Source organism: Pinus tabuliformis, chromosome Q (genome assembly GCF_031772625.1).
Source record: "Pinus tabuliformis cultivar Carrire ecotype Pingquan chromosome Q, CPIR1, whole genome shotgun sequence".
In the NCBI taxonomy this organism is placed as follows: domain Eukaryota; kingdom Viridiplantae; phylum Streptophyta; class Pinopsida; order Pinales; family Pinaceae; genus Pinus; species Pinus tabuliformis.
In genome coordinates, this window is record NC_142296.1 from 386,649,300 (window position 1) to 386,676,113 (window position 26,814).

The window sequence follows — 26,814 nt, forward strand, 5'->3', positions numbered from 1 at the left end:
TGACGGACTCGGCAAGAGTTTCTTATATCCAGGAGGAAATTGCAACGGTGAAACCGGACGATCATCCAAAAATCTTTTAGCCTCGTCTAAGAAGGGACAACGGTGGACGACATGATTGCCTTCGCACAGTTTACAAGGAAATTTACCTTTTCCTTTTTGTCCTGGGGCTTCACTTTCACTAGTTGACGGTGTACTTTCAACATGATCATCAGAGGTTGACGACACCGGATTGTGCAAACAAGGAGACCAGTCCCTTAAGAACCAAGGGATGCAAGGAAAATCTCGATGATAGTGGTCTCCTTTGCAAATGACACATGGCGATTTGGGCCTGGTCGGTGCAGTGTGTGGATTTTCGCTAGACAAAGCATGGTTGCCCCTTTTCGCCTTTGGCTCCTTCTTCTTCTTCTCCTTCTTCTTCTTTTCCTTCTTCTTCTCAAGTACTTGATTTTTGGCTTTACCAGCTTCATCAAGCGAAGAGGAAGGAGGAGAGGAAGAATTGGAGGAAGTAGAGGGTTGGGGGGTAACTCTGGAATCATCTAGTTGCTGACTCGATTGTTCAGGAATCGCGGTGTTCTGAACGACATCGGTTGAGAAGAGCCATACGGGCAGGCCGATTGTCAATCCTGGAAGCGACAATGTGGCCATATGGGGTGCACCAACATCTCCCCAAGAGGAGAAGGGACTAGGATTTCCTCCAAGGGGAACTCCTTGGTTGGTGGACTCCATTTTCCTCAACCTAAGACCAACGTAGGAAGGGTGATAATTATTCCGTTTAAAATAAATTTTAGACGCTTTGACACAACTTGTTTTTTCAATTTTAAAGAGTCGAGAAAAAACAAACGATGACTCTAGTCACCTTCGATTTTTAATGAGCCTGAAGTGACAAGTGCTCAGATGGACCTTTTCAGTTAAGGAGTCTGAAAAGGAACGAAAGGGACTGCTCTAGAAATCTAGACAGAGGGATTACCAAACCAATCGCAAAATTGCAGAATACTTTTTACGGTACGGCAGTCAATCTTCCCGAATGTTGTGTTCAGTGCATTGCGATCGATAGGGCGGCAGACACGGCTTCCTATGGATAAAGGATTAAGCCTATTATGGTCTCCCAAAATATACTCGACGGTACGTGGGAGCACAAGTCCGTACTGGCACTTATCGTCTCAAAGTGGAGGAATCACCCAACCAACAGTGAAAACAACAGTTACCAGGCTTTACGACGCCGGAATATGTCTCTAGCCTAGACTTCTAGATGTTGTGCGTTAGGTTCCAAAGCGTTGTTAGATTCATTAAATTTATTTTATAGTTGATCTTGCTTAAGAAATTTTCCTTTCAGGTTCACCGCATGATGTAGATGTACAATTCCTAAAATGCAATCTAAAATGACAAACAATCATTTTATCTTCTTTGTGCAATGAAAATCCTAGCTACTAAGGAAAGAGAAACAATATTCTTTCAACAAAAAGCAAAGAGCACACACTATATGCACTGTCCTAAATCAAACCAATCAAATAGCCTAAATGCAAATGCACATGCATGTATTTGTTTTCAGCCTTCTTAATATGTGAATGATAAAAAGAAAGCTAATGCACAAATCTGAATTATTTTTCATAGCGACAATTACTAACAAGTTTCTTTTCAAAATCAAAATGAAGGCAATGACAACACTTTGCGATTTGGAAATGAAAACTTGCTTTCGACACTTAGAAAAACTACTAATTCAGACCAAATACAATAGTAACAGGGTAATCGACTATCAAGAGCAATCAGACTCTCTTCTATGACTGAAAATGACACTTGCGACACTTTCAAATCAAGAAACGACAGTACAATTACGTTACTTCTTTGTAAAGGAGAACTGAAAATGACTCAAAAAATACATAAAAACATTTACAGTTCTTTTGCACAATGGAGGTAGAATATCAGCAAGGAAAGGGGTTTAAAACAGAGGTGTACTGACTACAAGCAGCAAAACTTCTGAATAGATTTGAAAAGAATGAGCACAGAAACCAAAATTTAGGAACAAGGCCTTGTCTGATCAGCGCACCTGTAACACAGTGAAACTGAAATGCAACGCACCTGCTACACTCGGGAAGTGCGCTGCATTTGAAGTTCACAAAACAGACAGTGCGCTGGACCAGGGACGAGACTTTGATTGGGTTCCGGGTCACAGTTTGTAGTTTAGTTTAGGGATTTTGGCCGAGCAAGTGGTAATCAGTAAATCAATCACAGGGGTAGATCTAAGGAGGTTACTAGAGCCACCACAAGGGCAATTAGAGAGTTTGTAAATCAATTGTTTAATTCATAAACAAAACCCGGAGGTTGACTGAAGCGGCATTTATCTACTTTGCATTTGCATAGCAAATGCAGTTCGAAGGCTACCTGGCTCAACTTCAGGCTCCGTCTGTAAGTTTATAAAGTAAACAAATGCAGATAAACAAACAACCTAGTCGCTCCCCAGTGGAGTCGCCATTTTGTTACCGGGAATTCTCCCATTTTGTTATCGCAAATTACCCTTTGGTTTAAAGAACACAGGGGCAACGTTTCAGAGGGCAATGAATTATGCCTTCCATGACATCAAAAACATCGTTCAACCATATCTCGACGACCTTCCGGCTCATTCGCGAAAGCGGACTGATCATCCACAACATTTAAGAGCGATATTTCTACATTGCCGACACTACAAGATACGACTCAATCCACACAAATGTGTGTTCTATGTCAGTTCTGGTCGTTTACTTGGCTTTGTAGTCTCAAAGGACGGGATTCGTCTCGACCCATGTAAGGTTCAGGCAATAATTAATTTGCCTCCACCTTCAAATTTGCTTCAGATTCAGAAACTCCAAGGGAAAGCAAGCTTTCTGAGGAGGTTCATTCCAAATTACGCCGAACTTGCTAAAGGTTACACACGTCTATTGAAAAAGGAAGTTCCCTTTGTATGGGATCAGGTTGCACAAGCTTCCTTTGATGCTTTAAAAGAATCCCTAATGAAAGCATCATTAATGTACGCTCCTGATTATCAAAAAGACTTTAACCTGTATCTGGCTGCAGCGGATACAACCATTGCAATGGTTTTAGTTCAAGAAGACAACGGAATTGAACATCCTATATATTATTTGAGTAAGAACTTAAATGATACAGAAAGCAAATATTCTTATGTTGAAAAGCTAGCACTCGCAGCTGTTCAAGCGATACAGAGATTTCGACACTATGTCCTCTTTCGAAAAACTACCATTTTGTCAGATTGCAACCCCATGACTTATATATTGTCGCGACAGTTGCTGGGGGGAAAATATTCAAAATGGATAGCAATTCTACAAGAGTTTGATCTGAAATTTGTAAAATCTGAGTCAAAGAAAGCATTGGTTTTCGCAAAATTATTATGCGATCTCCCATCATCGTCCAACGATGAAACATCCGAAGAAACAATCGTGGATGAATCTTTGTTTCTGATATCTTCAAGCAATCCGTGGTATGGAGATATAATCATCTATCTCCAAACACAAAAATATAGGCTTAACACCTCCCGCTCCTAACAAAAACGTATTCAATACCAATCAAAAGACTACATGATCGTCGGTGACTCGCTTTACCGACGTGGTGTCGATACAGTTCTGAGGAGGTGCCTCACTCATGAGGAAGCCGAAAAAGTCCTAAATGATTGCCATTTAGGCACGTGTGGGGGGCATCAATCTGGTTACGCTACAACGCAAAAAAATTTACGAGCAGGATACTTCTGGCCAACAATGTTCAAAGATTGCATAACCGCAGTCAGAAGTTGCCATGCCTGTCAAATTTTCGATAGCAAAACCAGAAGACCACCCGCACCTCTGCAACCAATAGTTGCTGTTGGGCCATTCGCCAAATGGGGCATCGATTTCATGACATGTAACCCCACCTCGACTGGGGGGCATGGGTACATCATAATCGCAGTGGACTATTTTACCAAATGGGCCGAGGCGATGCCTACATTAGATAACACTGGTGAAACAGCTACCCTTTTCTTTTTCAATCATGTAGTCGCCAGATTCGGCATTCCGTAGGCTATAGTCACAGATCATGGATCGCATTTTCGCAATCACATGATGGCCGAATTAGCTGCCAAATTAGGGTTGTCTCACGACAGCTCTACTCCATATTACCCGCAAGCCAATGGACAAGATGAAGCAATCAACAAGGTCCTGAAGCGCATGCTGCAAAGGATGATTGGAGTCCATAAAAGGAGTTGGCACCTAATCTTGTACTCAGCCTTGTGGGCATACTGAACATCGGTGAGGAATGCGACCGGGTTTACACCTTTCCAACTGGTGTATGGCCTAGAAGCAATCTTACCAGTTCACTATGAAATCTCGTCCCTCAAACTCGCAATCGACCTTCTCCCTGGAACTTCAGAAGAGGAGGCTCGTTTCTTGGAACTAATCCAATTGGATGAAACCCGTCGTGATGCCGCTCTAGCTAATGAAGCACATAAGAAACGAGTCAAGGCGCAGTTCGACAAGAATGTCAAACCCCGTGTCTTCTCAGAAGGTGATTTGGTCTTACTTTACGACCAAGAATCTGATAAATTGGGAGCAGGTAAATTCAAGTCTTTATGGATGGGCCCCTATATTGTTAAAAGAGTGTTAGCAAAAGGAGCCTACGAGTTGATGGATTATGACGGGATTCCACTGTCGCAACCCCGTAACGGGTTGTACCTTAAGCGTTACTATGCATGATTCAGTGTGGTAACCTATATGCTTTTGTTACATTTTTGTTTTCGTTAAAGTATTTGTTTTGGTCAAGTAAATCCGCTTTTTACATTTGTCACAGATGTCAAACCTATTGGAATCTTTTGTTGGATATGCCGATGGAGCAAGTCATAGTTCGCAGAGCCTATCTTCTGCGGCCTGGGCCATTTTTGATCCAAGCTGCGAGTTAGCAAGTTTCATAGGGGTATGTATTGGTCGATCAACGAATAACATTGCTGAATATAGCACGTTGATAGAACTTATCTCTGATGCCATCACACATGGCATACGCCGACTGGTCGTCAGGCTAGACTCACAGCTCATCATACTACAGCTCACTGGTATCTACTCCGTCCGAAATCCAACTATCTATCGCATGTTCCTAAGGGTCAAGATTTTGGAAAGGCAATTTGATTTTATTCAATATCAGCATATTTCCAGAAGCTTAAACACATTAACTGACTCATTGGCAAATTATGTGTTAGATAGACATTTGCAACATTTATAAAAAGAAGCATCTCATCAATATTTGCAACAGGATCATGTAACTTAACCAAAATAAAACTCAGAAAATCAAAAATATATATAACTGTTTATGGTTTACACATAATGTTCTGTAACCAAGAAAAAATTGGTCAAATGACCCAAAACTCAAAACGCTAGGGGGCACCCTAGTCTAATGATGCTGGTGATAACAAGTCACCGCCTGTGCAATCATGCGTAAAAGCCTAGTCCATCGACTTGGCACGCCAGTAGTATGTCGCTGCAACCTCAAAGGTAGCTCGTCAGTCCTCACATCTGGAATACCGAGAGTGAGGCCCTCGACCTAATCCTGTAATGCTGAAAGAGTCTCGGCCACATCAAGGTCGCGAAGGATAGCCCTTCCCACAGCCTCTCCTACTGGAGCGGCAGCTGGCACTCTCAGGCGTACTACTGGCCGAACGGGACCAACATCTGCATGAGCACATGAGTTCTGATTAGTCTTGATAGAGTAAAGCACAAGGAAATTATAAAAGAAAAACGATAAATAGAAATACGGTTAAGAATTTACCAATGGCACCCCATTGTTCGCCAGCCGACAGTACCAAATCCGGGTCACCCCGGAAGTCCATACCAGCATATGGATACTCGGAATAAACCATCTCCTGACGATCGAACCACCCAAAGAAGGTATCAGAAAAAGAAATCTGAGACTGACCAGCATGCCTAGACATATGGTCGACCCATCTCTGCATCCGTGGTTTAGTCGGTGGAGGTAAACCAAGTGCAATATACTGCGGCTGCATCAGTGGTATCTTTTCCAAGGTGAAGGCGGTCAAAATAGAACCATATCCAAAGTTCTTCAATCTTCCGTTTTTCACCTTGGTCAACTGTTCTTTCATCACAAGGAGTACTGCATCACACCAGTTGAACACCTTCGGTTCGAGACATTCCAAGGCGTACTACATATAAGACCAGTTGGCCACATGAAGAGCCGCACCACCAGCCATCCTACCAAAGGTGAACAGAATGGTCCTCAGTGACCTGTCAGTGACATCTCAGATGATGATCTTGCCATCCTTACTCGGCTAAGATCCCTCTCTGCAATACCTGCGAATATAATCTCTCGTAGATTCACCCCCACGGGCCGAACCTGATAAGGAGATAGGGGCACTCCGCCTCGATAAGCCGGTCAGAAAATAGATGTCCACGATAGTCAAGGGGATAGATTTGCCCCTAATCTAGAACACCTGGCTGGTAGGGTCCCAAGCATCGAGCAAATACTGCAGCAAGTTGATTTGTTGGCTCATGCTAGAGATGCGGAAAAACTTCAGCAGGCCACAGTTCCGCAGTGCATTTACTGTAACCGGATCATGTAAAGCAAGCATGTCCTCTTCTTCATGCTCACGTTCTCGCCATGTAATGGTCGTTTTTCTCCAATAAATCTCTGAAAACAAATAAGAGAAGAGTTAGATCCTGATTTGGTGAGAAACAGGAAAAAATTTCCATTGTAAACTGTGCATAAATTTCCTTCCTTGCGCTCATCGCACCTACAGTAGTGTTCTGGGTGCGTTGCATGTCAATTGGCCAGTGGAAAGGCCAACATGCAACACACTTTTCGATATAGAAAGGGTGCGATGGAGCCAGGGTGAGTTTTTCAAACCCCAGAGGCTTAGAAAAACTAGAAATCAGGCTCAGAATGCAAAATGGAAAGGATGAAATGAAAGAGCTCAGGTTTAGCTCCTACCTGGTCCAGACGGCACAAAAAATCCCTAATAGTTCTTGATTCCACTTGGATAATGATGATCTCTTACTCATCCCTGGTCGAATTCAGAGAGGCAAGTGTCACAGGAGAAGTTTCTAGAAGATTCCATGCTTCTCCACCTCGCGGATTGACACTGCCATTTGTCCCTTTTCGCCCATCGCACCCCATAGAAGGGATTTTTGAAATGCAACGCACCTCTGTGTGTATTTAGGTGAGATGCAACGCACTTTGCCTATGGAGCAGGTGAAATGGTCCAGTTTTGACCAGTTCTGAGTGGTGTTTCATGGAGAACTTCTGGGAGAAGCTGTAATCAGTTGACCTTGTTGTTTTAGGGGTTCAAACAACACCTTTAGGGACTTAGGAGCCCTTATCCGGGGTCTTCAATCTCGTTCGATATTCACTAAAAGTAGAAGTCGATCCATTTGAGAGATGTCTTGGAGTCGAACATGGAAAGACATCGCCTGATTACCAGCCAATGATGTAAGCTATTAACAGGCGCGAGAGGAATCACCAATAATGATGATGACCCTCAAGGTACTACAGTACAATTTACGTGGTGTGAATAGAGGACTTGGTGTTGAACACCGCGCAAAATCTTTCGGTCGAAGGCCATTGATGTAAACCTGTCGCCGGAAGTGAGAAACTTGCCATTGAGAAATGCAAGTTTCAAAGTACTGAAAGGGTTGTTCCTAGATCGACTTCTTGGATAATGAGCTGATGTCGACAAGAAGTGATCCATCATAGGAGGGCCTTAGTGAATCCCACATCAATGACACGGAACGGAGCAAATGATTTTAATGGAGGTGAAAGCGATCTGGTGATATATGGTTCAGGGTGGCGGTCATGAAAGAATGGAGCGAAGATGTATTATAGTGGGTGAGACACAGGTGAATTCTCTGAGCGACTTCTCTTGAACATATCGGCGACACTGACATGATGGATTGGTAGCATTAACCCCAAATGTGGATGGTGTGATGGAACCATGGTGATGTGACCAGTGAATGGAACAACCCAACCCGACTTGGATGCGGAGTGAAAGTGTCATGTTCAAGAGTGACTTGCTACCAGTAAAGTTTCTTCAAGTTTTCTTCCCAATTTTTCCCCAGTCATTGCTGACCAGTACCTCTTTATTTTTGTCAAGCTTGAGGAGGATAACATATGCTTGTTCTATAATTTGCCCTTCGGGCAAACCTATCGCTATGTTTAATGAGCCTAGCGATAGTGAAACTCGCTCTTGTCTGCTATGGACAAGTTTGTCGCTATTAGGTTTTAACGAGTTTAACGACAAAGATAACTCGGTCCTTTTCAATTTTAGAGAGTCTGAAAAGGAACGTAAAGGAAACTCCAAAAATCCTTTTTCGTCATCTAATCCCTTAAGTCCGAAAAAGTATAAAACAATACAGAAGGGATGAATTTTCAGTACTTTTAACGAGCCGAACAAAACAAGCGCTCGATCTTTTTGTGTAATAATCCCTCAGGTCCAAAAAGATTAAAATCTAAAGGAGGGATAGCACTTCCTGTCACTTTAATGAGCCGGAGAGGCCAATAGCTCAGCAATCTTTTCATATTTTATGAGTCAGTTGAAAAGAGCTTAAAGGAGACTCGTCTTTGAGGAACGAGTGATAAATTCGGGTAGCAGCTGATTCCAGGTAAGGTTTGGAATTTCCCAATCACGGCAGTGTTACAAGGATGGCTAACAGGATCACTCTTCGCAGCTGTTCCTCAAAAGGGGTAAACAATCAAGTGGAGGTGAATGATCGGCCAATACAGAGTGGAGGTGATGATGAGAACATGACCAAGGCTTTAAAGGCTGAAGTACTACATTCACAACGGTTATTTACCAGAAATTGGTTCATTTTTTAATGAGCTTAAACGCTGGGGGAAACATTTGCTCATGACTTATGTTTATTTTTTAACGAGCTTGAACTATGTGCTAAAACTACTCGATTAATCCAGTCATATAATAAGAATGTCTCATATAAAAACGGAATTATTTCAAAGCTTTGCCCCACATCCTTTCTTTATGCAAGTTAGGAAACGATCAATCCTACGAGTTTAAAGGGTTAGAGGACCTACAAATTAAAAAAAAAAAAAAATGGTCGCTCTTCGCTTGCATGCCAAAAGGTTTGCATGCCCCCAGGTATAGTGAAATAGAGTTTCAAGGTCACCCTTCAATCCACCGAAAAAACATTTGTTTTATCGGGAAAGGCCTACCTCTTTCAGGTTACCAAAGATTGTTCTATTCGCACCGCAAACAAAACACTTCTTCGGCGATGTCTACCGAAATAGACAAAGGTGAGTGGCGCAAATGCCTCTACCCACATAACTTTGACGAGGGAATCTTATTCTAGTCTAACCCCCTTTTCCAACCACGGATGGGAGTGTCAGACTAGTCATATATCCTCCGCGGAAACCTACCCTATACCTAAAGTTTTCCTGCCGAAGCAAACCAGGGTGCATGCCCCCTGGGTTTCAGTCATATCCCCCGAATCACTCGCGCTCATCAGGTGGACGGACTGGGGATTGACTAGACATTCCTTGCGTGAAAAGACCATTTAGGGATGGTATATGACTATTCGCTATGTGTGAACCGGGAAATGAAAGCTAGTCTACGAGCTTGACCACTCTTCCTTCGTGCGGAAAACACATTACTCTAAAGAGTGATGAGACAATGGCTCTCATGCAATAAATATAGTCTCGTCCAAGGAGTAGATTATAATCTAGGGGTCCTTGGACTACCATTACATTCATTTGAACGGTTTTCCTTCTCAATGTTATGGGCACATTGGGAAGGATCCCTAACGGTCGACTGGTTCCTTTGTCAAAGCCTGTTAGATTTCTCATTTCAGGAAAAAGCGATGGCAAACCAAGCGCTTTCCAAGCAGTCGAGGAAAGGATACTCACAGAAGCCCCCTCATCTATGATGGTACCAGCCATGACCATTCTATATATTTGAGCAATGATTCGAAATGGTACACTAGCAGGTAAACGGGGTCTGCCTAGCTTATTCCAGTCGAAGGAAACAACTAGGTTGCTTGGAGGTGGGACGGAATAGATGGCCGGATATGACCCTGAATAACTTCCTTCCTGCGGTAAAGGAATGGGTAGACTGCCCCCATGTTCTTCGGAGTCTGTGCTTACGAAAAGAATTTGGACGGTGTCATCCTTGTTCTCTTCGGTGATTGTATCATCTGAAGATGGAACCTCTGAAGGCAAGACCAGGTCAGCTGCTGCCTCGACCTTTTGACTTTCGTCTAGTGTGGATTCAGATGGTTCATCTTCAATGATAGACGCTTCGGCCGACCACAAGGGCGTGTCAGCCGGATTCTCAACTAGTGACGGACTCGGCAAGAGTTTCTTATATCCAGGAGGAAATCGCAATGGTGAAACCGGACGATCGTCCAAAACTCTTTTAGCCTCATCTAAGAAGGGACAATGATGGACGGCATGATTGCCTTCGCACAATTTACAAGGAAATTTACCTTTTCCTTTTTGTCCTGGGGCTTCACTTTCACTAGTTGACGGTGTACTTTCAACATGATCATCAGAGGTTGACGACACCGGATTGTGCAAACGAGGAGACCAGTCCCTTAAGATCCGAGGGATGTAAGGACAATCTCGATGATAGTGGTCTCCTTTGCAAATGACACATGGCGATTTAGGCCTGGTCGGTGCAGTGTGTGGATTTTCGCTAGAAGAAGCTTGGTTGCCCCTTTTCGCCTTTGGCTCCTTCTTCTTCTTCTCCTTCTTCTTCTTTTCCTTCTTCTTCTCAGGTACTTGATTTTTGGCTTTACCAGCTTCATTAAGCGAAGAGGAAGGAGGAGAGGAAGAATTGGAGAAAGTAGAGGGTTGGGGGGTAACTCTGGAATCGTCTAGTTGCTAACTCGATTGTTCAGGAATCACGGTGTTCTGAACGATAGTGGTTGAGAAGAGCCATACGGGCAGGCCGATTGTCAATCCTGGAAGCGACAATGTGGCCATATGGGGTGCACCAGCATCTCCCCAAGAGGAGAAGGGACTAGGATTTCCTCCAAGGGGAATTCCTTGGTTGGTGGACTCCTTTTTCCTCAACCTAAGACCAACGTAGGAAAGGTGACAATTATTCCGTTTAAAATAAATTTTAGACGCTTTGACACAACTTGTTTTTTCAATTTTAAAGAGTCAAGAGAAAACAAAAGATGACTCTAGTCACCTTCGATTTTTAATGAGCCTGAAGTGACAAGTGCTCAGATGGACCTTTTCCGTTAAGGAGTATGAAAAGGAACGAAAGGGACTGCTCTGGAAATCTAGGCAGAGGGATTACCAAACCAATCGCAAAACTGCAGAATACTTTTTACGGTACAGCAGTCAATCTTCTCGAATGTTGTGTTCAGTGCATTGCGATCGATAGGGCGGCAGACACGGCTTCCTGTGGATAAAGGATTAAGCCTATTGTGGTCTCCCAAAATATACTCGACGATACGTGGGAGCACAAGTCCGTACTGGCACTTATCGTCTCAAAGTGGAGGAATCACCCAACCAACAGTGAAAACAACAGTTACCAGGCTTTACGACGCCGGAATACGTCTCTAGCCTAGACTTCTAGATGTTGTGTGTTAGGTTCCAAAGCGTTGTTAGATTCATTAAATTTATTTTATAGTTGATCTTGCTTAAGAAATTTTCCTTTCAGGTTCACCGTGTGATGTAGATGTGCAATTCCTAAAATGCAATCTAAGATGACAAACAATCGTTTTATCTTCTTTATGCAATGAAAATCCTAGCTACTAAGGAAAGAGAAACATTATTCTTTCAACAAAGAGCAAAGAGTACACACTATATGCACTGTCCTAAATCAAACCAATCAAACAGTCTCAATGCAAATGCACATGCGTGTATTTGTTTTCAGCCTTCTTAATATGTGAATGATAAAAAGAAAGCTAATGCGCAAATCTGAATTATTTTTCACAGCGACAATTACTAACAAGTTTCTTTTCAAAATCAAAATGAAGACAATGACAACACTTTGCGATTTGGAAATGAAAACTTGCTTTTGACACTTAGAAAAACTACTAATTCAGACCAAATACAATAGTAACAGGGTAATCAACTATCAAGAGCAATTAGACTCTCTTTTATGACTAAAAACGACACTTGCGACACTTTCAAATCAAGAAACGACAGTACAATTACGTTACTTCTTTGTAAAGGAGAACTGAAAATGACTCAAAAAAATACATAAAAACATTTACAGTTCTTTTGCACAATGGAGGCGGAATATCAGCAAGGAAAGGGGTTTAAAACAGAGGTGTACTGACTACAGGCAGCAAAACTTCTGAATAGATCTGAAAAGAATGAGCAAAAAAACCAAAATTTAGGAACAAGGCCTTGTCTGATCAGCGCACCTATAACACAGTGAAACTGAAATGCAACACACCTGCTACACTCGGGAAGTGCGCTGCATTTGAAGTTCACAGAACAGATAGTGTGCTGGACCAGGGACGAGACTTTGATTGGGTTCCAGGTCACAGTTCGCAGTTCAGTTCAGGGATTTTGGCCAAGCAAGTGGTAATCAGTAAATCAATCACAGGGGTAGATCTAAGAAGGTTACTAGAGCCACCACAAGGGAAATTAGAGAGTTTGTAAATCAATTGTTTAATTCATAAAAAAAACCCAGAGATTGACTGAAGTGGCATTTATCTACTTTGCATTTGCATAGCAAATGGAGTTCGAAGGCTACCTGGCTCAACTTCAGGCTCCGTCTATAAGTTTATAAAGTAAACAAATGCAGATAAACAAACAACCTAGTCGCTCCCTAGTGGAGTCGTCATTTTGTTACCAGGAATAGTGTCTATGCAGAACTGCTAATCCCACTAAGGCTAGTGGCTACCTTAGAAACAAACAAAGTAAAGACTACTTTCGTTTTCCTTTATGAGAGATAGATGAGAGAAGAATAAAGGAGACCAACCTTTGTCTTGCGCTTGGTTCCTTGCTCGATTCCTCTCTCTTCTGATAGTCCTTTGCTACTTGCTTCCTTGTATACCCAGCTTCACAGAGTACCTGTAGAATCAAAGCAGCACAATACTATATGAGAACATAGATCTATTATCATAAACAATCTAGGATCAGATGTAAATTGACCATACAGATGCATAAAACATAAATCATACAAGAGTATGGAGGAAAACTTGAATAGCTTTTTTGATAATCAAGAAAGAGCCAAGAGAGTTACAACCAAATGTTCTGACCCATCATCATCCTCTCAGCAAGAAGAAGCCCTTCTTCACCTCATGACAATCTTAGATCACCCAACACTATGAAATTGCACCAATAAACCAGCAGCACTTCCTCACAAGATACAAAATTCCAGCCTCTGGATCTCTGGGATGAGGGATCCATATATAGATATCTGCAAGGGAGGTGAGTCAGCTTGAGATTTGATTAGTGTCTCCCCTCTAATAGTTCTTGATTCCACTTGGAGATTGATGATCTCTTACTCATCACTGGTTGAATTCAGAGAGGCAAGTGTCACAGGAGAAGTTTCTGGAAGATTCCATGCTTCTCCACCTCGCGGATTGACACTGCCATTTGTCCCTTCTCGCCCATCGCACCCCATAGAAGGGCTTTTTGAAATGCAACGCACCTACTATGTGTATTTAGGTGAGATGCAACGCACTTTGCCTATGGAGCAGGTGAAATGGTCCAATTTTGACCAGTTCTGAGTAGCTTTTCATGGAGAACTTTTGGGAGAAGCTGTAATCAATTGACCTTATTCTTTTAGGGGTTGGAACAACACCCTTGGGAACTTAGGAGCCCTTAGTTTATGGACATTTATGCTGGGGTTGTAGTGCCCAAAAATATCTATAACACATTAGTAACTCTATCTCTAGATCTAGTACTTTAAATTTTGATGATGTTGTCGGTGCAATCCTTAGTGAGGAAAAGCGACAGAAAAGCTCTGGTGAGACATCAGGTAATGATTTGACTACAGAGACTAGGGGAAGAAAAATGGAAAGAGGAAAAAGCCCAAGATATCGCAATAAGTCAAGGAAAGGCAGATCCAAGTCCAGATTGGGGATTGTGTGCTGGAAATGCGGGAAGAAAGGACACCTGAAGAAAGATTACAAGTCTCGCAAGGGAAAAGAAGGATACGCGCAACAAGAAACTAATCATTAAGCAAATGTACAGGTGATGTGTTGCAAGATGCTTTGATTCTTTCACTAGAAAATATTATTGATGCCTGGGTGGTAGATTCAGGGGCCTCATTCCATGCCACACCTGATAAGAAAAATTTTCATGATTATGTTCAAGGAGATTTTGGACAGGTTCAATTAGGTGATGATAAACCCTGTAAAATCTTTGGAATGGGTATAGTTTTCATAAAACAGTAGAATGGAAATCAATGGCTATTGAAGGAGGTAAGGCATCTTCCAGATCTGAAGAAAAATTTGATTTCAATAGGGAAGTTAGGAGGTGAAGGTTGCGTAACTACTTTCACAGATAAAACATAGAAGGTCACTAAAGGATCCCTGGTAATAGCAAAAGGAGAAAAGGTTGGTACATTGTACTTATGCAATAGTATTTCTAATTATGTTAATGCTTTAAACTCTACAGGAGAAGATACAACATTATGGCATCATTGGCTCGAGCACTTGAGTGAGAAGGGGATGCATATTCTTCACTCAAGAATTTTTTTTCCAGGTTTGAAGCATGTTGATTTAAAATTCTGTGAAAATTTTGTTTATGGAAAACAAAAGAGACTTAGATTCCTTAGAGTTGGGAAAGAAAAGAAGAGAAAAAAATTAGAGCTTCTGCATACAGATGTATGGGGACTTGCTTAGGTATCATCTCTTGGTGGCTCTCATTATTATGTTACTTTTGTTGGAAATAATACTGAGAGGGGGGCGAGGGTGACTCAGTATTATCAAATCAATATAACTTTTTCATTTCCATATTAAGATTCATATATGCTACTTCAGTTAAGGTAAACTGCGTGTATACACAACTGTGTGTAATGCAACAAGCGTATATCTAGTAAACTTATGATTCAGTTAGTTGATACTTAATGATTGCATCAGAACATTATTAACCATATGAACAATAACCAGGAGCAGTAAAATAGAAAAGATCATCACACATAAGCAACACACATGAACACATGATATAAGGTGGAAACCCAATGTGGAAGAAAACCACCTGCTGCAATTCATCTCTATCTTCTTTAATAAGAAACTTCTTTTTACAATGGTTCTGTATTGGTGCAGTCTTATACCAGTATGCAAGCTTCTACCTACAGAAGGCTACAACCTTCTCTCGTTCTCCAGACTCTCCTGGAAGGGAGCTACAACCCCCTTAGCTCTTGTACTAGCTGATGTACTAGTACGTAGGTGCTGGCCTACAGAAGGCTACAACCTTCTCTTTTCTTCCAGGGACCACATTTCATAAATTTTCATACTAGATCCATAAATACAAAACAATCACCACTGCAATACACTTATCAACTTATACCTGCATCATCAATCTCTGAATCACCCAATACTAAATCACTGAAACCTTGTCATCAAAATACAGTTACCTGAACACAGACCAGAGCCCAAAACTCTGCAACAAGCACTAGAACCAACAACAACCTGAAACATCAAATCTCATAATGTAAATGCTACTTAACTGTATCAAAACCGCGTGTACACGTGCTTTCACCAGAGAGAACTCGCGTACAGATCTAAAGATAATTACTTATACCTTCGCTGCCATTTCCAACTTGATTCAGATTGATCCAAGCATCACAAACCCATAACTAGCATACTAGATCTTCACACTTCAGCAAACATTCATTACTTGCACTTCCACACCTTCGCACAATGATCTTCTCCTTATATAGGTTTAGGCCTCTTTCAATACCATGGTCCAAAACCACTTAGAACCAATACCTTGGACCCAATACTTGGGGTCAACACTTCGGACCAAATACCATGGACCAATACCAAAATACCATGGACCAAATACCACGGACCAAAACTTAGTTTTTCAACATGTACACGCCTTTCCGCTTGTGAACCTGCGTGTGTATGTATACGTGCCTTTTTTTCTTCTCACCCACATGTATTCTGACATGTACGCGCCTTTCCTCCTGTGAACCTGCGTGTGTACGTATAGGCGCCTTTTGTTCTTTTCACCTGCGTGTATACGCATTTTCATTGAGGTTAACCTATGTATATATCTCTCTTGACTTGCTGTACTAAGATCTATCCTCTGATTGAGTTGCCACCAAGGACAACACCTGTATCATACCTCAACAACCACTAGAACCAAAAGCAACATGAAACATCAAATCTCATAATGTATATGCTACTTGACTGTGTCAAAACCGCGTGTACATGCACTTTCACTAGAGAGAACCCGCATACAGATCTAAAGATAATTACTTATACCTTCACTGCCATTTCCAACTTGATTCAGATTGAGCCAAGCATCACAAACCCATAACTAGCATACTAGATCTTCACACTTCATCAGACATTCATTACTTGCACTTCCACACCTTGGCCTAATGATCTTCTCCTTATATAGGTTTAGGCCTCTTTCAATACCATGGTCCAAAACCACTTAGAACCAATACCTTGGACCCAATACTTGGGGTCAACACTTCGGACCAAATACCATGGACCAAATACCACGGACCAAAACTTAGTTTTCTGACATGTACGTGCCTTTCCTCCTATGAACCTGCGTGTGTACGTATACGCGCCTTTTGTTCTTCTCACCCACCTGTACTCCAACATGTACGCGCCTTTCCTCCTATGAAACTATGTGTGTATGTATACATGCCTTTTGTTCTTCTCACCCGTGTGTATACGCACTTTCATCAAGGTTAACCTGCGTATATCTCTCTCTTGACCTGTTGTACTAAGATCTATCCTTTGATTGAGTTGCCACCAAGGAAAACACTTGTATCATACCTCTGAGCGAGTTTCTGTCAAGGACAACACCTGTATCATAATGCCATCAATCTCCCCCTTTGGAATTGATGGCAAACACCACACCAAGTCACTCTCCCCCTTTGACATCAAGGGCAAAGGGTAGACCAAAAATTTCTCTCCCTCTGCTGTCCATACTCCCCCTGAGTACCTGCTGAAATCTCTGATTGAGCTCCCCCTTTGTATATGCCAAGATGTACCCATCCATTCATGCTCCCCCTGAGCACATGCACGGTCTGCAAAAGCATAACATGACTCTATACATCAGTCTCCCAACCAAGTGGGAATACACCATTTTTAGACTCATCCACCCAACCAAGTGGGGATATACCAAATGTTTATACATGTCTCAAAAACAAGAACCATTACATCATCCATCCCATGCATAGTGGGGTAACAAAATACATCATATGAACTCACAAGGACCAAGGACCTAAACATGACCATGATAGTTATCAGCAACTATCATACACCATATGATCTACACCATAAGCATCATAACCTGCAATCCATTCTCTTGGTCAATCAACAATCAGTAGAAAGATGTGTCAATAAGCATCATCACCAAGGACTTCTAACCATAATTCCAACAATGCATTATTCAAAGCATATGCTCCCCCTGAGCTTGTGCCAACCATCATATACTACGACCGAACCATTTCCTGAGTCTGTTCTGCTACTTTTCTTCAAAGCTTCATATACGCGACTATGCAGCCTATGATTGACGTATATACGCGACTTACATTTGTTATATCAGCGTATGCAAGATGGAATACTGAAGGTCTACACTTTCAGTTTCCCCTGTGTCTGTTATGTCAGCTAACTGAGTTATGTCACACCTTTCTGTCTCTAATTCTATCTTCTTCAATACCTGGAATTGTGATGATGTATAATCCTCTTGCTTTGGAGTTTGAATTTTTCTCCTGCATTCCCTTGCTTTATGTCCAAACTTGTTACATGCATAACATCTTACATGTTTCATGTTCCTTCTATTGCAATCAATTGCTTTGTGGCCAAACATATTGCAAGAAAAACAATATCCTTTGAAGTACCTCGAATGTGATGATCTTGTGTGACGGTCTAGAACCATTCTACTTCTGCATCTGGCTGTAACATGTCCAAGATTATGACATAGATAACATTCAACATTATTCAATGGAGGAAATAATCGTCTATCACTTCCATAGTTAGGAGTAAAGGATTTTCTTTGAGGATTTTCTTTCCTTGTTTGTTGATGAGGTTGTCCTCTCATCTCCTTGTTGATCATTTCAAAATTCTCATTAGAGTTCCTTGCCTCACCTTGTGAGCTAGATTCACCTTCAACAGATTCATAAAAGCCAAGACCAGTTTTGATAGTAGGGGATCTTTCATTACCGAGAATGTCATCCAAAATCTTAGTATAGTTTATCCTTTTCTTCTAATTTGCTTTTAAAGATATTTACCTCAACCTGATGTTGTTCTTCCTTTTCCAGATACTGCTTCCTTATGTTTTCTTCAGCTTTTCTTCCTTCTTCCACTTGTTGCCTTAATTCGATTACCTCATGTTCTTGTTCTTCAAGAGCTTCTTCTTTCTGCTTCTTTGATTCTTTAAGATATTTTAGAGAGAGGATCTTCGATTCAAGTCTCTGAATTGTTATGCTTTGAGCTTTTACTATATCCTGCAATTGCTCCCTTACTCTGGTTACTTACTCTAATTGTTCTTTTAATCTGGTAATTTCTTCTGGTTCTACATCCTTATTTTCATATGCCATGAGAAGTCTAATGTCTTCATCACTATTGGATGATTCATTACTTTTATCTTGGGTATAATAACTTCTATTACCTTCTTCAGGCATCTTTCCTTTGTTATAAGGGCATCTAGCAATGTAGTGACCAACTCTACCACATGAAAAGCATTTGAAAGGTAGCTTACCTTTGAACCTTCCAGATCCTCATTCAAGATCCTTGACAAAATTTACCTCATCTTCTCCTTCTGAAATGTATCCTGATTCATTTGCTGACACTTCGAATGCAGCTTCTCTCATATCTGATGGTCCTCCTTTTCTCATCTCAAAAGCAGTTAAGATTTCGTGAAGCTGCGTCATAGTGATTTTCTACAGATCCTCCTTTTCTTCTATGGCATAAACTGTGGAATCAAATTTAGCAGACAGGGATCTTAAAACCTTTTCAACTAAGACAACTTCCTTAAATTCTTCATCCAGATTCCTCATACAATTGACAATCTCATCTATACGCAGGAAGTAATTAGCTATGCTTTCATTACTATGCATCTTAATATTTTCATACCGTATTATGAGAGTTTGAAGCTTTGCTCGTTTTACCTGTTCATCTCCTTCGTAGCTTAGAATGATTTTGTCCCATATTTCTTTGGCTGATTTGAACTGCATGACCTTGACAAATTTTGATTGTGACAAACTTCCCAATAAGACAGTAACCGCTTTGGCATTGAGTTCATATTGCTTTCTCTCTGCTGTATCTATAGGAATTGCTGATGGATATGTGTATCCTCCTTCCACGATTCCCCAAACATCTGTTCCAAGTGACTGTAGATATGTTGTGGTTCTTATCTTCCAGTAGACAAAGTTTCTCCCATCAAAGATTGGTGGCCTGATGGATGCTTCTCTTTCTTGATTACCCATTCTGATGGATCTTTCCTTCAAGCGATCAAGCTTCTTCCAAAGGACCTGCTCTGATACCAATTGTTGGAAATAATACTGAGAGGGGGGGGTGAATCAGTATTATCAAATCAATATAACTTTTTCATTTCCATATTAAGATTCATATACGCTACTTCAGTTAAGGCAAACCGCATGTATACGCAACTGTGTGTAATGCAACAAGCGTATATCTAGTAAACTTATGATTCAGTTAGTTGATCCTTAATGATTGCATCAGAACATTATTAACCATATGAACAGTAAACAGGAGCAGTAAAATAGAACAGATCATCACACATAAGCAACACACATGAACACCATGATATAAGGTGGAAACCCAATGTGGGTGAAAACCACCTGCTGCAATTCGTCTCTATCTTCTTTAATAAGAAACTTCTTTTTACAATGGTTCTATACTGCTGCAGTCTTATACCAGTACACAGGCTTCTACCTACAAAAGGCTACAACCTTCTCTTGTTCTCCAGACTCTCCTGGAAGGGAGCTACAACCCCATTAGCTCTTGTACTAGCTGATGTACTAGTACGTAGGTGCTAGCCTACAAAAGGGTACAACCTTCTCTTTTCTTCTAGGGACCACGTTTCACACATTTTCATACTGGATCCATAAATACAAAATAATCACCACTGCAATACACTCATCAACTTATACCTGCATCATCAATCTCTGAATCACCCAATATTGAATCACTGAAACCTTGTCATCAAAATACAGTTACCTGAACACAGACCAGAGCCCAAAACTCTTCAACAACCACTAGAACCAATAGCAACATGAAACATCAAATCTCATAATGTATACGCTACTTGACTGTGTCAAAACCGCGTGTACACACGCTTTCACCAGAGAGAACCCGCGTACAGATCTAAAGATAATTACTTATACCTTCACTGCCATTTCCAACTTGATTCAGATCGAGCCAAGCATCACAAACCCATAACCAGCATACTAGATCTTCACACTTCAGCAAACATTCATTACTTGCACTTCCACACCTTCGCGTAATGATCTTCTCCTTATATAGGTTTAGGCCTCTTTCAATACCATGGTCCAAAACCACTTAGAACCAATACCTTGGACCCAATACCTGGGGTCAACACTTTGGACCAAATACCATGGACGAAATACCACGAACCAAAACTTAGTTTTCCGACATGTACGCACCTTTCCTCTTGTGAACCTATGTGTGTACATATACTCGCCTTTTGTTCTTCTCATTCGCGTGCATTCCGACATGTACACGCCTTTCCTCTTGTGAACCTCTGTGTGTACGTATACGCACCTTTTGTTCTTCTCACCTGCATGTATATGCACTTTCAACAAGGTTAACCTGCGTATATCTCTCTCTTGACCTAATGTACTAAGATCTATCCTCTGATTGAGTTGCCACCAAGGACAACACCTGTATCATACCTATGAGTGAGTTGCCATCAAGGACAACACCTGTATCATAATGCCAACAACTTTTATTGATGATGTGACTAGAAAAACCTGGATTTATTGTATTCGAAATAAATCTGATGTATTTGATACTTTCAAGAAATGGAAAGCTTTGGTTGAAAATGAGACAAAGAAAAGGTTGAAGTGTCTCAGATCAGATAATGGAGGTGAATATTGCAGAAAAGAGTTTGATAGGTATTGTTCAGAGAATGGAATTCGCAGAGATAAAGACAGTTCCAGGAACACCACAAGAAAATGGTGTGTCAAAAAGGATGAACAGGACAATCATGGAGCATGCAAGGTGCATGAGATTGCATGTAGGATTGCCTTTACAATTTTGGGCAGATGTTGTAGACACTGTTGTTTATCTAATAAATAGAGGGCCTTCAAGTTCCTTGGATGGTGGTATTCTAGAGGAGGCATGGATAGGTAAAAAGGTAAACTACTCATTCTTAAAGACTTTTGGTTGTGAAGCCTTTGTCCACATTAATAAAGAAAATAGAACAAAGCTTGAGACAAAATCAAAGAAATGTACCTTTATTGGATATGGTGTTAATGATTTTGGTTATCGCTTATATGATTATGAAAATCACAAAATCATTAGGAGTAGAGATGTAATATTCAATGAAAAGGTCTTGTATAAGAATCAGTTGCAGGAAAAGAAACAAGAAAAAGAAAACAGAGAATACACAGTGCTTGATGATATCACAGGAAAAGTGATGGTGCCTGAAAATCATAATGATCAACAGCTAGAACAACAACCACAACAGCAACAAGCACCTCAAACACCTGAAAGTGGTGTTAGAAGATCTACCAAGATAAGTAGACCCCTTGAACGATACTCTCCTTCATTATATTATGCATTGTTGACTAATTCTGGTGAACCAAAATGTTATGAAGAAGCAGTGCAGGTAGAAACCAGGAAGAAGTGGGAGCAAGCCATGAAAGAAGAGATGGACTCCTTAGCACATAACCAGACCTGGGACTTAGCCAGGTTGCCTGCAGGTAAAACAAGATTGTAGAATAAATGGGTTTATAGGGTAAAGGAAGAAAATGGAGGTAGAAAAAGGTACAAAGCTAGACTTGTGGTGAAGGGGTTTGCACAGAAAAAGGGTATAGACTTTGATGAGATATTTTCTCCTGTTGTGAAAATGATTTCAATCAGAACTATTTTAAGTCTAGTAGCAGCTGAAGATTTGCATCTTAAGCAATTAGATGTAAAGATAGCCTTTCTCCATGGGGATTTGGAGGAAGAGATATATATGCAGCAACCACAAGGATATGAGGTAAAAGGGAAGGAGAAACTAGTGTGCATGTTGAAGAAGAGCTTGTATGGCTTAAAACAGGCTCCAAGGCAGTGGTATCTAAAATATGATAGGTTTATGTTTGAACAAGGCTATACTAGATGTCACTCTGATCATTGTGTTTATCTCAAAAGGAAAAATGATGGCAGGTATATTATATTGTTATTGTATGTAGATGACATGCTTGTTGTAGGTTCTAACATGCAGGAAATAAATGTGCTCAAAAGGAAATTGGCAAACTCATTTGCAATGAAGGATATGGGTGCTGCAAAACAAATCCTTGGTATGAGAATAACTAGATACAGGAAGAATCGTAAATTAACATTGTCTCAAAGTGAGTACATAGAAAAGATGTTGAAAAGGATTAATATGCAAAATGCAAAACCAATTTGTATACCTTTGGCTAGCCGTTTCAAATTAAGTAAGGAGGCATGTCCCAAGACTCAGTAAGAAATGGCTCATATGTCTGAAGTTCCATATGCATCAGCAGTTGGAAGTTTAATGTATGCAATGGTCTGCACAAGGCCTGATATTGCACATGCAGTGGGAGTTGTAAGTAGTTACATGAACAATCTAGGAAAAGAACATTGGATGGCGGTGAAGTGGATTCTTAGAGGTACCACAAATCAAGCATTATGCTTTGGTGGTTCAAACATTTCTCTACAAGGATATGTTGATGCAGATATGGCAGGTGATAGAGATAACAGGAGGAGCACTACAGGATATGTATTTACTGTAGGTGGAACAGCTGTTAGTTGGGTTTCAAAAATCAAAAGTGTTGTTGCACTTTCAACAACAGAAGGAGAGTATGTTGCTGCTACAGAGGCTAGTAAAGAAATGATTTGGTTACAAAGGTTTCTGGATGAATTGGGTAAGAAGCAGGAGTTGGGCAGGTTATACAGTGACAGCCAAAGTGACATACATCTTGCAAAGAACTCTGCATTTCATTCCAAGATTAAACATATATAGCTCAAGTACCATTTCATACAGTCAGCATTGGAAGATGGACATTTGAAGCTAGAAAAGATACACACTAGCCAGAATCCTGCAGATATGTTAACAAAAGTTGTAACCAGGGAGAGACTGAGAATATGATTAGTTTCAATTGGTCTTCAAGTATGATGAAGAAGACGATAAACAACCAGGTCCAAAGTGGAGTCATTGTCTAGCAAATAAAGCAGCGGTGGAGTTGCTATAATCAGTCTCCAAGTGGGAGATTGTTGGGTGTGGAGCCTGATTATCTTCTGTATTCAAAGGTTTCAGTCAGATGTATACCCCAGGAAGACTGTACACCCCTCCATGCGAGGGGGGGACTTGTCCCCCCTGCGGGGATCTGGTGGGGCTAATCCCCCTTGGTTGGGGGATTCGGGGGCCAGCGGTCCCCCAGCGGGGGTTCGAGGGTATCGCCCCTGAAGCTAAAAATAGATGTAAAATTACCTTGTAAAAGTCTAGTAATTTCTAGTCAATCTGGGTTGTTCATTAGGTGGATGATCTGACGGTAGAAGTTATGTTTAATTTAGGGTTTTCTTCCCTAGAAGGAAACCCCTCACTATATATGAGGGAATTGTATTGCGTCTATATAGTATCTGTATTCTGAGTGAGGAAGAGAGAGGAGATTGAGTGCGAAGAGGGTGTTACAACGGATCTGCTGTAGGTTGCATCTCTTCAGTTTGCTAGATAATATAATAAAAGAAGGACTAGATGTTTCTCCATGGATGTAGCCCAAACTAGGTGAACCACGTATATCTATGTCTCTCTTGTTTTATGTGTTTTCTGTGTTTATATTTCTATAGTATTTTATGTGTTCCATTGCTCCGTAATATATAATTTTCTAACACGTAAAAATATGGCTCTCAAATGTTGCAAGTGATCAGCTTGTTTCTGTGAATGAGTAGGTAAGTCATCTAGATAAGGTTGAACGATGTGTTTGATGTCGTGGAAGGCATAATTCATTGTCCTTTGAAAATTTTCCCCAACATTCTTCAAACCAAAAGGGAGTTTCCTATATGTGAATGTGACCTAGGGACAATAAAGGAAGTTTTAGATTGGTCTTCTGGGAGGATATTGATCTGATTATAGCCAAAAAATCCATCCATAAATCAAAATGTTTCACATCCGGCACATTCATCAATTATATGGTTAATAAAGGGAGTGGGATAGTTGTCTTTTGGACAAGCATGATTAACATCCTTATAATCAACACACACTCGTATTGTTCCTTGTTTCTTCATGACAGGAACAAGATTAGAAACCCAATCTGTCAGAGGAACAAGGTATATGAAACTAGCATGCAAAAATTTTTCAACTTCTGCTTTTATGGAAGCATCCTTCTTCGGATGAACAGGACGGAGGCATTTTCGTACTAGCTTGATATCAGGATACATTTTAATCTCATGTTCAACTATACTAGAATCAATACCTGGCATTTCCTCATATGATGAAGCAAATATATTGCGAAATTCATGAAAAAAAGCATGGTAAGTTTCAAGTTCCAATGGAGAACAATATTTGCCAACGTGGATGTTTTCCACAATTCTAGGTTTGGTCAAAATATTGATAGAAAATTTTTCTTCGATATTTGATAAGTTTCGTTCAGAATCAACTATGTTTATAAATATAGAATTCAAAAGGAAATCAATGATTGAAGGGAAATTTAGTTCATTTGGAATATCTTCTATGTGATATGGAAGATGGTATCGATGATGATAATCAGTGCATGGTTCTTCTTCTATCATCATTGATTGGATGATTCCTTCATCAGTAGAAAATGTACGTGAAAAAGGATCAGAGAAAGTACCATATTCTAACAAACGATCAACCCATACAATCAGTGATGATGGGTTTGGATTTGTTGCGCAAGCCAAAAAAATTGATTGCTATGCGAGCTCAATTGGGCTTAATGGAATGGCTCCATTACACATATCAACTTCGAAATTATTGGAAATCTTCCATGAGTTAGATGAAGTGGAAGATATCATGTTACATGTCTTAACTTTTGCCACTTCCACCATTTGTGATGGTGATGGTAGTGAAAAGGTGCCCATTAGGGAAGAATATTTGAAGAGACCTACTCCAATTTTTTGAAGAGATAGCAGAGGTCGTGAACTACGGAACGCTTCCAGTTTCCTATGAACTAGATGCAAAAAAGGCGAGTTGATTAATTACTGTGATTCTGCCTTTATGAGGTAAAGAAATCATACGAAAGTATGTCGAAAGCACATCAGCCATAGAGTAAACCCATGGTCTTCCTAGTAAAATATTGTACTCAAGGGGTCTGTCAATGGCCTCAACTTCAATAGTTAAAGTTTTTCCCATAGTTCTATCTACAGGTTACTTAAAATTCCACAAGGTGTATAAGTGTGATCGTTGAAAGCTTTTAACATTGTAGGTGATCATGACAAAGGTGGTGAGCCAAGTGATTTCCAATAATTCATTGACATGATACATGTATATGCACCTTCATCAACAATGGTTTGGTGAATGAGGTGATTCAAAGAATTTACTTAGATCAAGAATGCTAACTATGCTGGTAATTGTGGCGTATAACCCACATGGTTAAAAATTACGAGATTGGAATCCATTAGATCAATTCCACCAATTGTTGACAATAAAGCATGCTTTTGGGAGGGACAATTTTGAAGCATATCAAGTGTCGACATAGCAAAAGGTGACTAAGCCAAATATTCTACTATGTTATAATTTTGCATTGCTCTAGCTCGAAGGTTGAATGTAGATTCATAAACAACTCCCTTTGGTGGTTTTATTCTTAACTCTGGTGTAATGGGTGGTGGAATAGAGTTAGACGAAGTCGAATTCAAAGCATTGGGTTGATCTATAGCCTTGTTATTTGATGACGATGATGGATTACCATAATCATTACTTTGTGTAGTGACAAAAACATTAGTCTTAGGCTTAGTGATGGATAGCATGAGCACTTGGGAAGTGGAAGCATGATTTGTAGCAACCAAATGAGTCTCTAGGTTTGGAAAAGGGTTTGTCAACACAATGAATGTACTAGAAGCCTTAAGAAGTGTTGAGACTTTAGAGCAGTGAGGACAGTATCATGTAAAGTGCTCCTCATTACAAACTAAACATGGGTAATGAGGCTTCCTAGCCAGAGAAGAGGAATCAGATGATTTCTCTTGAGGGGGAGAATTTTGTTCCTCTTTGGTTTTCCCTTTTTTTGCTTCCAGGTTGATTTTCATTTTTACCTTTGTGAGATGACACGAAATTTATTTTGGAAGCAAGTGTATTATAGGTTTGATTTGAAATAGAAAGTGTTTGACTAGATGGTCTACTTGTTGTTTGAGTGCTTGAATAACCTATCACACCGTCATCAACATGAGAGTCCTTACTGGATGGAGGTGGTGGAATAGTAAAATCTAGTCTAGGTGCATTTGGAATCTTATCATAGAGTGTGCCAGACTAGGTGTAAATCAAGTCTAAGTATTGGGCACAAGAAATTACTTGCTC